We start from the raw sequence: 11538 nt of genomic DNA on the forward strand, positions 1-11538 counted from the left end.
TTTTTTAAGATTTATTTATTTATTATATATAAGTACACTGTAGCTGTCTTCAGACACACCAGAAGAGGGCATCAGATCTCATTACAGAAGCTTGTGAGCCACCATGTGGTTGCTGGGATTTGAACTCAGGACCTCTGGAAGAGCAGTCAGTGCTCTTAGCCGCTGAGCCATCTCTCCAGCCCACGTATCTGCATTTTCAGTGTTGAAACTTTCAGCCTGAAGGGTTTCGGAGCTTGGGGGTCAGCCAGAATACCTGAATGAGGGGTTATCAAGTGTAATGGTAGACTCTATCTCAGAAAATAAAATATTAATGATGGAGAGATGGCTCAATGCTGAAGAGCCATCTAGATGAGATCTTCCAGATGAACCAGGTTCAATTTCCAGCACCTATATGGCAGCTTACAATTATCTATGAGTCCATATATATCCAAGGGACATGACATCCTCTTCTGGTCTTCTCAGTCACTGCATATATGTGGTGCACATACTTACCTGTATATGAAACACCTATACACATAAAATAAATGATTATTTTTAAATATTTTATTTATTTACATTCTAGTCATTGCACCCTTCTAGTCCCCCCTCCCAGTTCCTCATCCAATTCCCCACCCTTTTCCTTAGAAAGGTTGCTCTTCTCCCCATATCCACCTTCCCTGGGGCCTCAAGTCTCTCCAGGATTAGGTACATCTCCTACTGAGGCCACATGGGGCAGACTTCTGCCACATATGTGTTGGGGACCTTGGACCAGCCCCTGTATGCTGTCTGTTGGTGGCTCAGTCTCTGGGAGCTCCCTGAGGTCTGGATTACTTGAGACTGCTAGTCTTTCTCTGAGGTAGACCTCCCCTTCAGCTCCTTCAATCCTTCCCCTAATTCTTCCATACAGGTTCCCAACTTCAGCCCAATGGTTTGATGTAAGTACATCTGTCTCAGTCAGCTGGTAGAGGCTCTCGAAGAACAGTCATTCTAGGCTCCTGTCCTTAAACACATACAGCATGTGTAATACAGGCCTTGATGCCCTCCTCCCCTCAATTGCTCCTTTGAGATGGATCCCAAGCAGGGCCTGTCACTGAACCTCCTTTCCCTCAGGCTCTTCTCCATTCCTTGCAGTTCTTTTAGAAGGGAACAATTCTGGCTCAAAACTTTTGAATGGGGGTTGGTAACCCTTTCCTCCAGTCTATCTGCTGGAAGTGAACTCTTCAATTTCTCTTTCTCCACTGTTGGACATTTTGGCTAAGGTCACCCCCACTGAGTCCTGAGAGACTCTCACCTCCCAGGTTTCTGGAACATCCTAGAAGGTATCCCCCCTCAAGAACCTGAGTTTTCCATTCATTCTCCTAGTCCTACGGATTTCTCTCCTTCCTACCCCCCCCCCAGCACTAATAGCTGATCCTGTTCCCTTTACTCCTTCCCTCTCCCACCCAGACTCCTCCCTTCACCTCTCATGATATTTTGTTTCTCCTTCTGATTGGGATTGAAGCATCCTCACTTGGGCTTTCCTGCTTGTTAAACTTCTTATGGTCTGTGTGTGGTATCATGAGTATTCTGTAATTTTTTTGCTAATATCCACTTATAAGTGAGTACATACCATCCATGTCCTTTTGGGTCTGGGTTACCTCACTCAAGATGATATTTTCATCCATTCACCTGCATGTGGAGCAATTAAAGAAAGACATTTACAAAACATTGTCCTTCATACACATATGTACACAGATAAACACAAAAACGCATATGCATGCCATGCATGTAGATAAATTGATGACACAGTAGATATTAAGTAACTTGATTAACTCTTCATACAGTAGTCAAAATATCGTATCTACTCTGGAACTCTGGAAACTGAAAGTAGAAAAGAATTTAATGCGTTTGAAAAATTCTTAAAGTTTCATGAGACCCGAAGACATGCTGGCCTAGAGGGCAGAGAAAAGGTCTTCAAGGAGCACCAACTATGTCAAAAGTTAGTTGTGCCTAGTGAGGTCATCTATGAGTAAACAGCAGAAGACAGTCATTCTCCTTCTCTGAATGTGTCAGTAGCAAAGAATCCAGCAGTAATGGATGGGTACCTTGATCCTCTCTTCCACTCATGCCTGACTGGAAGGGACCTGTTCTTACACAGACCCAGTGCAGGTATCAGCAGTGGCTTTTCGATTGTTGTTATAATAGCTGTGTCTTGCCCAGAAGATCGCTTTTTCAACAGTCCTTTCCCCTATCTTACATATCTTATATTGTGTTCCCACCCCACCTTCATTCAGCCTAATGTACCCTAAGCCTAAGAGAAAATGGTCTTGTTTATATCTTAGTACTCATCTATCGCTTAACTTTTTAAAATAGGATTCCTCCAGTTACTCAGGAAATAGGGCCAACAAATGACAATTGGGACCCATGAAACTAAAGACTCTATACACAGAGAAAATAGCCAGTTGAATGAAGAGAAAACCCACAGAACGATTGCTTTCAAACATTAGCAACAATCACAAAAACTTTAGGTTTAAGAAGGAAAGAGTAGAGTTAGCAAGGAAATCATGCAAAGACTGGGAAGTGTTTGGAAAATATTTTTCAAATTACCTTTATTGGCTGATATGGAAAATGACATCATTTGATCATTTCTCTACACGTGATTTTCTCTTCTTGAAAAACTTAGTATCTCAACAGGAAAACATGAAATTACAGAGGAAATGCAAACTTAGTTCATTAACTTAATAACCAGAGATTGTTACTAACCAAATGCTAGAGAAAGTATAAAATTATAGGATAGAGTATGCCAGATACGGTAAGAGCTTCCAGCTTGCATTACAGGACACTCAGTTTATACTGGGGCTCATGGAGCCCTGGGGTCATTATTACCTTATTTCCCATTGCTTTCTACTTATCAATTTCTCTCTAGTCATATGGTCCTTCTTATATTTCTGAGTCTTCAGGACCACTGAGGCTTCTTTTCCTGAACACTCTGAACTGGGACACCCACATTCTTGATTTAATCTACATATATGCTCAAAGGGCATTTCAAAAAGAAATTCACTCTTTCTTTTACAGAAAAAATATAGAAAGACAGATGATAGACATATAGATAATAGATAGATGATAGATAGATAGATAGATAGATGATAGATAGATAGATGATAGATAGATAGATAGATAGATAGATAGATAGATAGATAGATAGATAGATAGAGATAGATGAATGGATGGATAGAATTCATCATTCACTATCTCCTTTGTGTTTTCTGTCATATTTTGCTTTCATATTCTACAGTTATTTTCTTCCTCACTTTCTAAAAATAAATGTACATAGGTATAACTTTAGCCTTTCTAATATAGAATTCAATAATTCATACTACATATCTGGAATTAAATAAACATTTGTTGAATAAGTAAATGATTACTTAAGTCATTTTTGACATGTTGGTTAGTTTTGTGTCAGCTTGACACAAGATAGAGCCATCTGGGAAAAGATAATTCCATTGTTAAAAGACCTCCCTAATATTGACCTATAGGCATGTCCTTGGGACATCTTCTTGATTAATGATTGATGTGGGAGGGACCAGCCTACTGTGAGCAGTATTACCCCTGGTCCTGGATCGTATTTTTTAAAGCAGACTGAGCAAGCTATGGAGTGCAATAAGGAATGCCTTCCCATGGCCTCTGCATCAGTTTTTGTCTCCAGGTTCCTCCCATGAGTACCTGCCCTGCTTTCCCTTGGTGGTGGACTGGAAACTATAAAATGAAATAAATCAGGCTGTAGAGATGGCTCAGTGGTTAAGAGCACTGACTGCTCTTCCAGAGGTCCTGAGTTCAATTCCCATCAACTACATGGTAGCTCACAACCATCTGTAATGGGATCCAATACTCTCTTCTGGTGGGTCTGAAGACAGCTGCAGTGTTTATTCATACACATAAAATAAATAAATTTCAAAGAAAAGAAAAATATTACCAACAGATGAAATAAACCCTTTACTTCTTAAATATATTTTAGCCTGTGTTTTATCACAGCAATAAAAACAACACCACAGATAACAGACAATTCAGATGTTATCTGTTTGACCATATCATGAGCATTTTATGAAATAATCCATGAAAATTTTTACTAATAATAACAAATAGCAAAGTAGAAATTTGCACAGAGTACTTTCCAACACAGTGTCTGGCAAAATAATAATCACTTGATATGCTCTAACTACAAACATAAACAATACCTGAAGTTTGTAATTGCTCACAGTGTATCTGTGGTTTATGATCATTTATTTCCTTCTTTATGATGCTTTAATTTCTTGCTAGAGTTTTGGTAAAAATATGATAAAGAGCTTTATATAATCTATTCTGCATTATCTTCTTCCACACACCAAGAAAAAAAGCACTGCACACCCCAATCCCATTAGCATTCTCAAATCATTGCCCTGTATGCTCAATCCTATCTCTCATGGAGCTGGGATGTGCTATAGAATTTTATACTTTCAGACAGCCATAAAGCAATCAAAATTCCCATTAAGTCAAATCACACTCTTTCCAAGACATTTACCTAAAGGAAGACAATGCATCGAGAATTGACAATTTAGTTACGGTATTTAGTCTAAAGACATTGTGTTATGTATAGTGTTCAGTGAAGACGACTTCAGGTTTGAATGAGATCATCAAACCACCTGCTTTGTCATTACCATGTGGCTCAAAATTTAAAATCAACGTGTCTTAGATGGTGATGCACCCATCTGAAATATATGTGGAGATTTTACAAAATATTGGGTGAAAGTAGGACTTAATACTGGAGAATCTCATGGAGTGAAGTCCATTTTCTACAGTGTTGGACAAAGGCAGTGTAAGGGATGCCTGGCAGGATTACATTCCAAATCCCATCCCATTACAAAGGAAAATGCTTCTGGATCTCCTCGAAGCACAAGCCACCAACTTTTTTTAAGCCACCAATTTTTATCTCAGCTTTCAGACCCTGTCTCAAAGCAACAGTTAGAGAAGTGATTGAGGAAAATACCCACCACCAACTTCTGGCCTTCATATGAACACACATGCATATGCAGACAAGCACGTGACCTTTGCATACACAAATTAGTTCAAATATTTCAATTAAAGGTTTTTATGTGTTATGATTAGGAACAAAAATATTACTCTTTGGTGATTTCATTTGGGAAAATCCACCTATCGCACCATCATCAGGACAACCAAACCAACAATCCACATCCCACTTAGAGCAAAGGAGAAAACAGCACACATTGGGCACTGTGGACTCGTCCTCTTCTCCCTCTTACTCTGCCTGGTTGTTTCATCCCTGAAACCACGCATGATGTAAGAAAGTTTCCCTTGCTTGTTCTCATGTGCTCCATCTCTCTGTCCTTCTGTCTCTGTCTCTCTACCTCTGTATGTCTTTCTTTCTCTCTTTGTTTCTCTCTATCATTGTCTCTTGCCTATGTGTCTCTGTCTCTCTGTCTCTCTGTCTCTCTGTCTCTCTGTCTCTCTGTCTCTCTCTCTCTCTCTCTCTCTCTCACACACACACACACACACACACACAAACAAACACACACACGTCAGGACCATCCATGTGTCTATACTTAACCTCTTTATACAGCTCTTTACAGTATTCATAAAGTTAAGGATATCTCGTAGTTCTTAAAGCTCCTTCTTGAATCTCACATCTTTCTCAAAGTTGATCCAAACCATCACCTTCCTCTTCCCTTCGAATTACTTTTTCCAAAATGTCAAAATTTTCCAGTGAGAAGATGATTTGAGTTCATCATTAAGAGGCGTTGTTTTCCATCTACTAAGTTTGTTCCTCTGGAATCATAACATTAATCAGCATCAAGGACAGGATTAAAATAAAGCTCCAGTTATAAACATGCTGATGCTTTCATCAGTGCCTTTATGAGTCCCTTGTTTTGTAATAAGTAACTATGCCAACTCTCTCCAGTTCTTGGCTGTGACCTGAACTCATCCCTGAGGGTCTTACAATCTAAATTCCATTAATCCACATTATTTAAGCCATCTCAAAGTATTAAGCACATTTGGTACTAAGGAAGGAAAGACCTTGTTATCTTCAAAGAAAGAAGCATATGGGGTAGGGACCAAACAGAAAGCCAGGAGGCAGGAGGAGAAAAATGTAATGAAGTGTGATATCACTGGAATACAAGGAGCACTGATGTCTAGTGATGGAGTTTATCACTCAGTGATCAAGTTTAAACCGCTTTTCTGGGAATTAGATAACTACCTGATGGCATTCATTCTTTTAATAATTGGTTATATTTAGAAATGGTGTTTAAATACTAAAATGATTACAGAAAGAATAGCAAAGTCCTCAACTAATTCCAGAAGGTAAGAAAGGGTCCAGTGACAAGATCAAGCACAAGGGCAGAAGTGAGATCAGACGGTGGGACATCCAGGAGGGTCGGTAATTAATAAGCTCTTATGACAACTGGAAGGACCTTTTTTTTCTTAATTATAAACAGGAAACTGATAAAATGGTTTTTAATTCCGAGGTATTAAAATATAATTAGTAAATATTTTATAACCATGTGCCTGGAACTCTCTGTATCTTGTTATAAAATAATTCTATAACACTCTAAATTAAAACAGTATGAAAATCGGATTAATGGGTTCAGTGCATAGGAGCGAGGGGGTAATAAAAGATACTTTACTCTCACCATTTATAATCTATAGCAAGAGAGTGAAACTCAAACTGTTAAGAGAAGGAAATGTGTTCAGGAAGAGAGAGGTGTTTATAAGGAAATGAGAAAATAATTGCAGCTTGATACCGTGTCATATTCTAAGTTACCCTTGCTTTTCATTTTATTTTAAAAATAGTTTGTTGGTGAAAGTCATTGAAATAAATTTTCTAAATGTCTCCAATGAATCAAACACTAAGTGAATAAATTTGTCCGTGTTGTTTTTAAAGTAACTAAATTATGGTTACCTCTTTCTAGCTAATTTAAGAAATTTTTTCCTAAGTTTTAGACAACACATACTAATCCACATTTAGGGTCCCTTTAAAATTAGACACAGGTATGTTGTTACTCTTTGTCTTTAAAATACCGAAGAATTCAAGAATGAATAAATCAGACAGATGTGAATACTGATGTTCCACCTGTGGGTCTCGCTTCTCCTCTACCAACTATGATATTATATACCATGACAGCAGTTCTCAACCTGTGGGTCACAACCCCTTTGGGAATCACATATCAGATATCATTGCATATCAGATATTTGCATTACAATTCATAACAGGAGCAAAACTACAGCTATGAAGTAGCAACAAAATAATGAGAAAGGGAGTCCACCATTTTGTGCTAAGTTCAGAGAGTCATCTGGACATGGGGGACTGAGACCTTAATAGCAGAGTTCTCCAACATCCACCAGCTTAGCAAATTGTTGTGGTGTGCAGGTATCTTTCAGTTCCAGGCTGATTTGTTTCATTGTGCCAGAGACTTTCATATATAGTCTGTTTAATATTTCAACCATCTTGAGAAAGAATGTTTTACAATGAAATAGAAGTAACCTATTTCCCAGATCATTTGACTCATACCTGATCGAAATAATAATCTCAAATCCAAGCCTTTTCCATATTGCTAAAATATTACCAACGTATCATCCTTCACAGTGAGACTCTGACAGTAAAAATTCAGGGTGAAAATTAGTTTCAAATAATAAATGACCAATTGTATGACCTGCAAACTTAGCTCTTTCTTAGGGATGAGAAGCAATCCAAGCTCTAACATCTGACAGGCAGTCCTGATGAGGGCTAAGAGGTCACTGTTGTCACTGACTGAGGGTTGTCTAGCCTATCTGTGTGACTGCCCCAGAACCACCCAGAGAAGGAGCTTCAGGACTGTTTGTCAACAGCATAATAGAACATCTCAAGAACATGTTTCTGTCCCTGTGATAGAGATGCCTCTGAGCACATGGCCACTCTGTGGGGCTCAGTTCCCAGGGGTTGCTTCACAGCTGAAGCTCTTCTTTACAGAATTAATCATCAATATTGTTAAAACTGCAGATGGGACCCTGTAGGGCAAAAGAAGCTGAGTCCAGCTGGCGAGTTAATAAGCTGAGAAATATAGGCTAATACTGTGTCCTGGCTACTCACAGGAAGAGCTCCTTCACGGAATATAGCTGAATTTCATACTCTTTCCCAAAGATATGTATTTAGCAAACAAAATAAGAGAAAACGAGGCAAAGAGACTTAAATAGCTTTCCTTGGTTAAAATCTTAATAATAGTAATAAGCCTGGAAGAGGAAAATAAAAAGTAATTTCCTCTTCAGCATCTATATTAAAAGTAAAATAATTTTTATTATTCTATTTCAAGCAGACCAACTCTGATGAATGTCTAATATAAAGAAACAAATACACCATAAATGTGTCTTCATCATATTACCTTATATCATAAACTACTATTGCCTTTACCACTTTTATGTATTTGATAACACCAAACAACATCAAGAAAATCCATTCTGAAGAAAGTGATATGAAAATATAAGTCCAAGAGATTAAGCATAGAGGGAGGAAGCCAGAAATATCATCCTGAATGCCCAAGAATTCTTTTCTACCATGCATAGTTCCAGCTCATACTTTTAAAGGAATTTTGCTATCATCCCCAATCCCTACAGGCAGAAACTCACCCTAAGAATCATTTTGGAGATTCCCACTTTATTAGATAGTTTCCATCATAATGATTAAATATATATTAACTCTTCATTTCTCAGTGTTCACTAATGAGGAGTACCAAGTACTTACTACAGCTAGGAAAAGAGAATGAGGAAATGCCTTGTCTGTGAAGAACTTATAAGAAATGATAAAAAGCAATAATTAATCTGCTGTTAGTCAGATGAGTTAATATAAGCCTGTAGTCATAGCACTCAGGAGACCAGGGCAGTAGGATCTCAGGTTTGTGGCTAGCCTGGGTTACATAACAACTTCCGAATCATCCTGAGCCATATAAAAAGATCCAATCTCAATCAAGAACTTTATGGGAGATAACTCAGTCAGTAAAGTACTTGCTGTGCAAGCATGAAGACCTGAATTCAACCCTTAGAACTGGGCATGGTGGTATCTTCTTATAATTCTAGCACCAGGGAGGTGGAGATAGGCAGATCCCTCGGGATCAGTGACCATAAATGGTGGCCTACTTGACAAACTCCAGATCAGTGAGTGATCAGATCCTAAAAAGTAAGACAGGAAATGGAAATGGGTCCATAGTTAAAGCTGTTAGTGGTAAGTATGAGGGCCAGAATTAACTTCTTCCATATTTGAAATGCAGTCACATTAGACTAAAACACTTTTCTAATTACTTTTCTGTTGCTAGGGTAAAACTTTAGAAGTTACAGAATTTTAACTGCACTGTCATTGTATCCCTTGAAAAAGCCATAGGCTTTTCCAATAACGGACCATCAGTTCTATGCCAAGGTTTTGGTTTTTTCTTTTTAGTTTGTGCTATATACCAAAAATTAAGATATGTGCAATTCTCTAACCTCTAAAGGCTACATCCTAGAGGAACCAGCAATGAGCAGCAAGCATTGAGAAAAGCAAATCCTATCAAGTAGGGAGGGCATGGTTCCTATAACAACAAGGAGGGTAAGAGGGACTGAAAGTGACATGGAGTGAGAAATAGTCTGTGAATCACACAGGAAAGGAACATCAACAAAGCAGGTCTGAGCCTTTCCCAAGTTTACTTGACTACAGAACAGATATTATGGACTTAAACTGATGGCCTATGGAAGCCACTTCAAGAAATATGGTCTGTATGCCTACCATTCTGCTTCCATAAGGCATACATTGTTTTATGGAGTAGATATCTGAGTTCCTGTGGAATGGATTCAGGAGCTCATGAGGTCTTTACATCAGATAATGTGTATCAAGAATTATCAGAGAGTTTCCATAGTTTACAAATAATATTTTGAAAAAATCTGTTCTGTTCCTATAGGAGCAGAGAGTCTCTGCTATAGGAGCATGAGTGAAAGAAAAATCTTATTATCTCCCCACAGCCATCTATTCTTGGTATTCCCATCTTCATAGGGAAAAAAAGTATGGTGTGGTGTAAGAGAAAAGGTACTCAACCAAGTTACAGTCTGTAGATTCCAAATCTTAATATCCCCACTATACTACCTGTCATATGATCTTGGAGAAGTCATATTCCTCTGAGCTTTTCTTTTCTTGTTGGTAAAATAGGGACAATGAACCTGGCTTAAGACATGAGGTTACTATATTGATCCAAAGTGCAAATGGATTTTTAAAAAGGAAAAATTGTAAATTACTAAAATGTTATTACTCAGTTTTCTCAAAGATTGTCATGACTCTTGTAAAAACAAACGTGATAACTCAGCAGTGATGCTATATTTCAGGAAAATTCTCTTTCTTCTCATTGGTACTGTTCAATAGGATAACCCAGAGCAGCCATAGGGAGAAAACTAAACCTCATATTCTGATCTACTTCCTCACAACAAAGATTGATCACGACTGCACATTTTTCCATGACAGTTCCTCACTCTATCTGTCTGGCTTTATCTACCTATCCATTTGTCTATCATACCCACATATGATGAACACATAGAGATGGAAATATGTGTATATGTATGTGTATCTTGGAATTTTTCCTTTCATATTTACTTTTGAACAAAAAGAAATTAATATCCTTTTCTACTATTACAAATAAATAAAAATATTAAATTAAAATTAAAAAAAGATATCTGAGTTCCATAGAAACTATCTAATTTTCCTTCATTTGGTAATCCTTCCCAGAATTTTTATAAGGAGTATTTAATTGATCCTTTGTGAGTTTCACATCATGTGCACCATTCCCACTCATCTAACCATCCCTTCATATCTTCCTTCTGCCCTTGCAACCTCCCCCGACAAAAATATCTCATCACAGAAGCTGTTGTGTCACATAGTGTATCCTTTGGTACATACATCCTTACTTGCAAATGTTCATGGCAATGAGTCATTGGTCTGGCTTGAGGCCTCTGGTTTCTTCTACACTATCAGTACTGGATCTTCACTGGGACCCCTTTTGGACAGCCCACTGTTGCCCTGTGTCATGAAGACCCTGCAGATATACAGAACTGGCCCCTTCACATGTTCCAGCACTTCATAGATGGGATAAATGTTGGGATGCACCAACTCAAAGCCCTGGATCTGGACCCAGGTGTTGGCTGAGCTGGTCAACTCACCAGTTCTCACTCATCCACAGCACCAGGGCAAGCTCCGTAACACTGCTTCCACCAGCTCACCTAATGCTGCAGTAGGCAAGGGGCAGGGCCAGCTCTCCTGCTCTCATGACCTCTCGGACAGCTCTCCCATGGTTCTCAGGCTAGGGGTGTGGTCATCTCTCCAGCCTGCTGAAGGGTGCAGAGAGAAGGCATTGGGCAGGGCACTGGATAGAAGTCATCTCAGGTGTCCCTTCCTAGAAATTTAAGTGATGATCTACACCTTAAAAAATTGATTAAATGAATTTTGATGATAGGGACAGTCAGTTTTCTACCTAGCAAATGTGATATTTGAACAGCTTGTCTGTATAACACATTCATTTATAGTAATACCAAAGACAATAA

Source organism: Rattus norvegicus, chromosome 2, assembly GCF_021556685.1.
Source record: "Rattus norvegicus strain SHRSP/BbbUtx chromosome 2, alternate assembly SHRSP_T2T, whole genome shotgun sequence".
Taxonomy (NCBI): domain Eukaryota; kingdom Metazoa; phylum Chordata; class Mammalia; order Rodentia; family Muridae; genus Rattus; species Rattus norvegicus.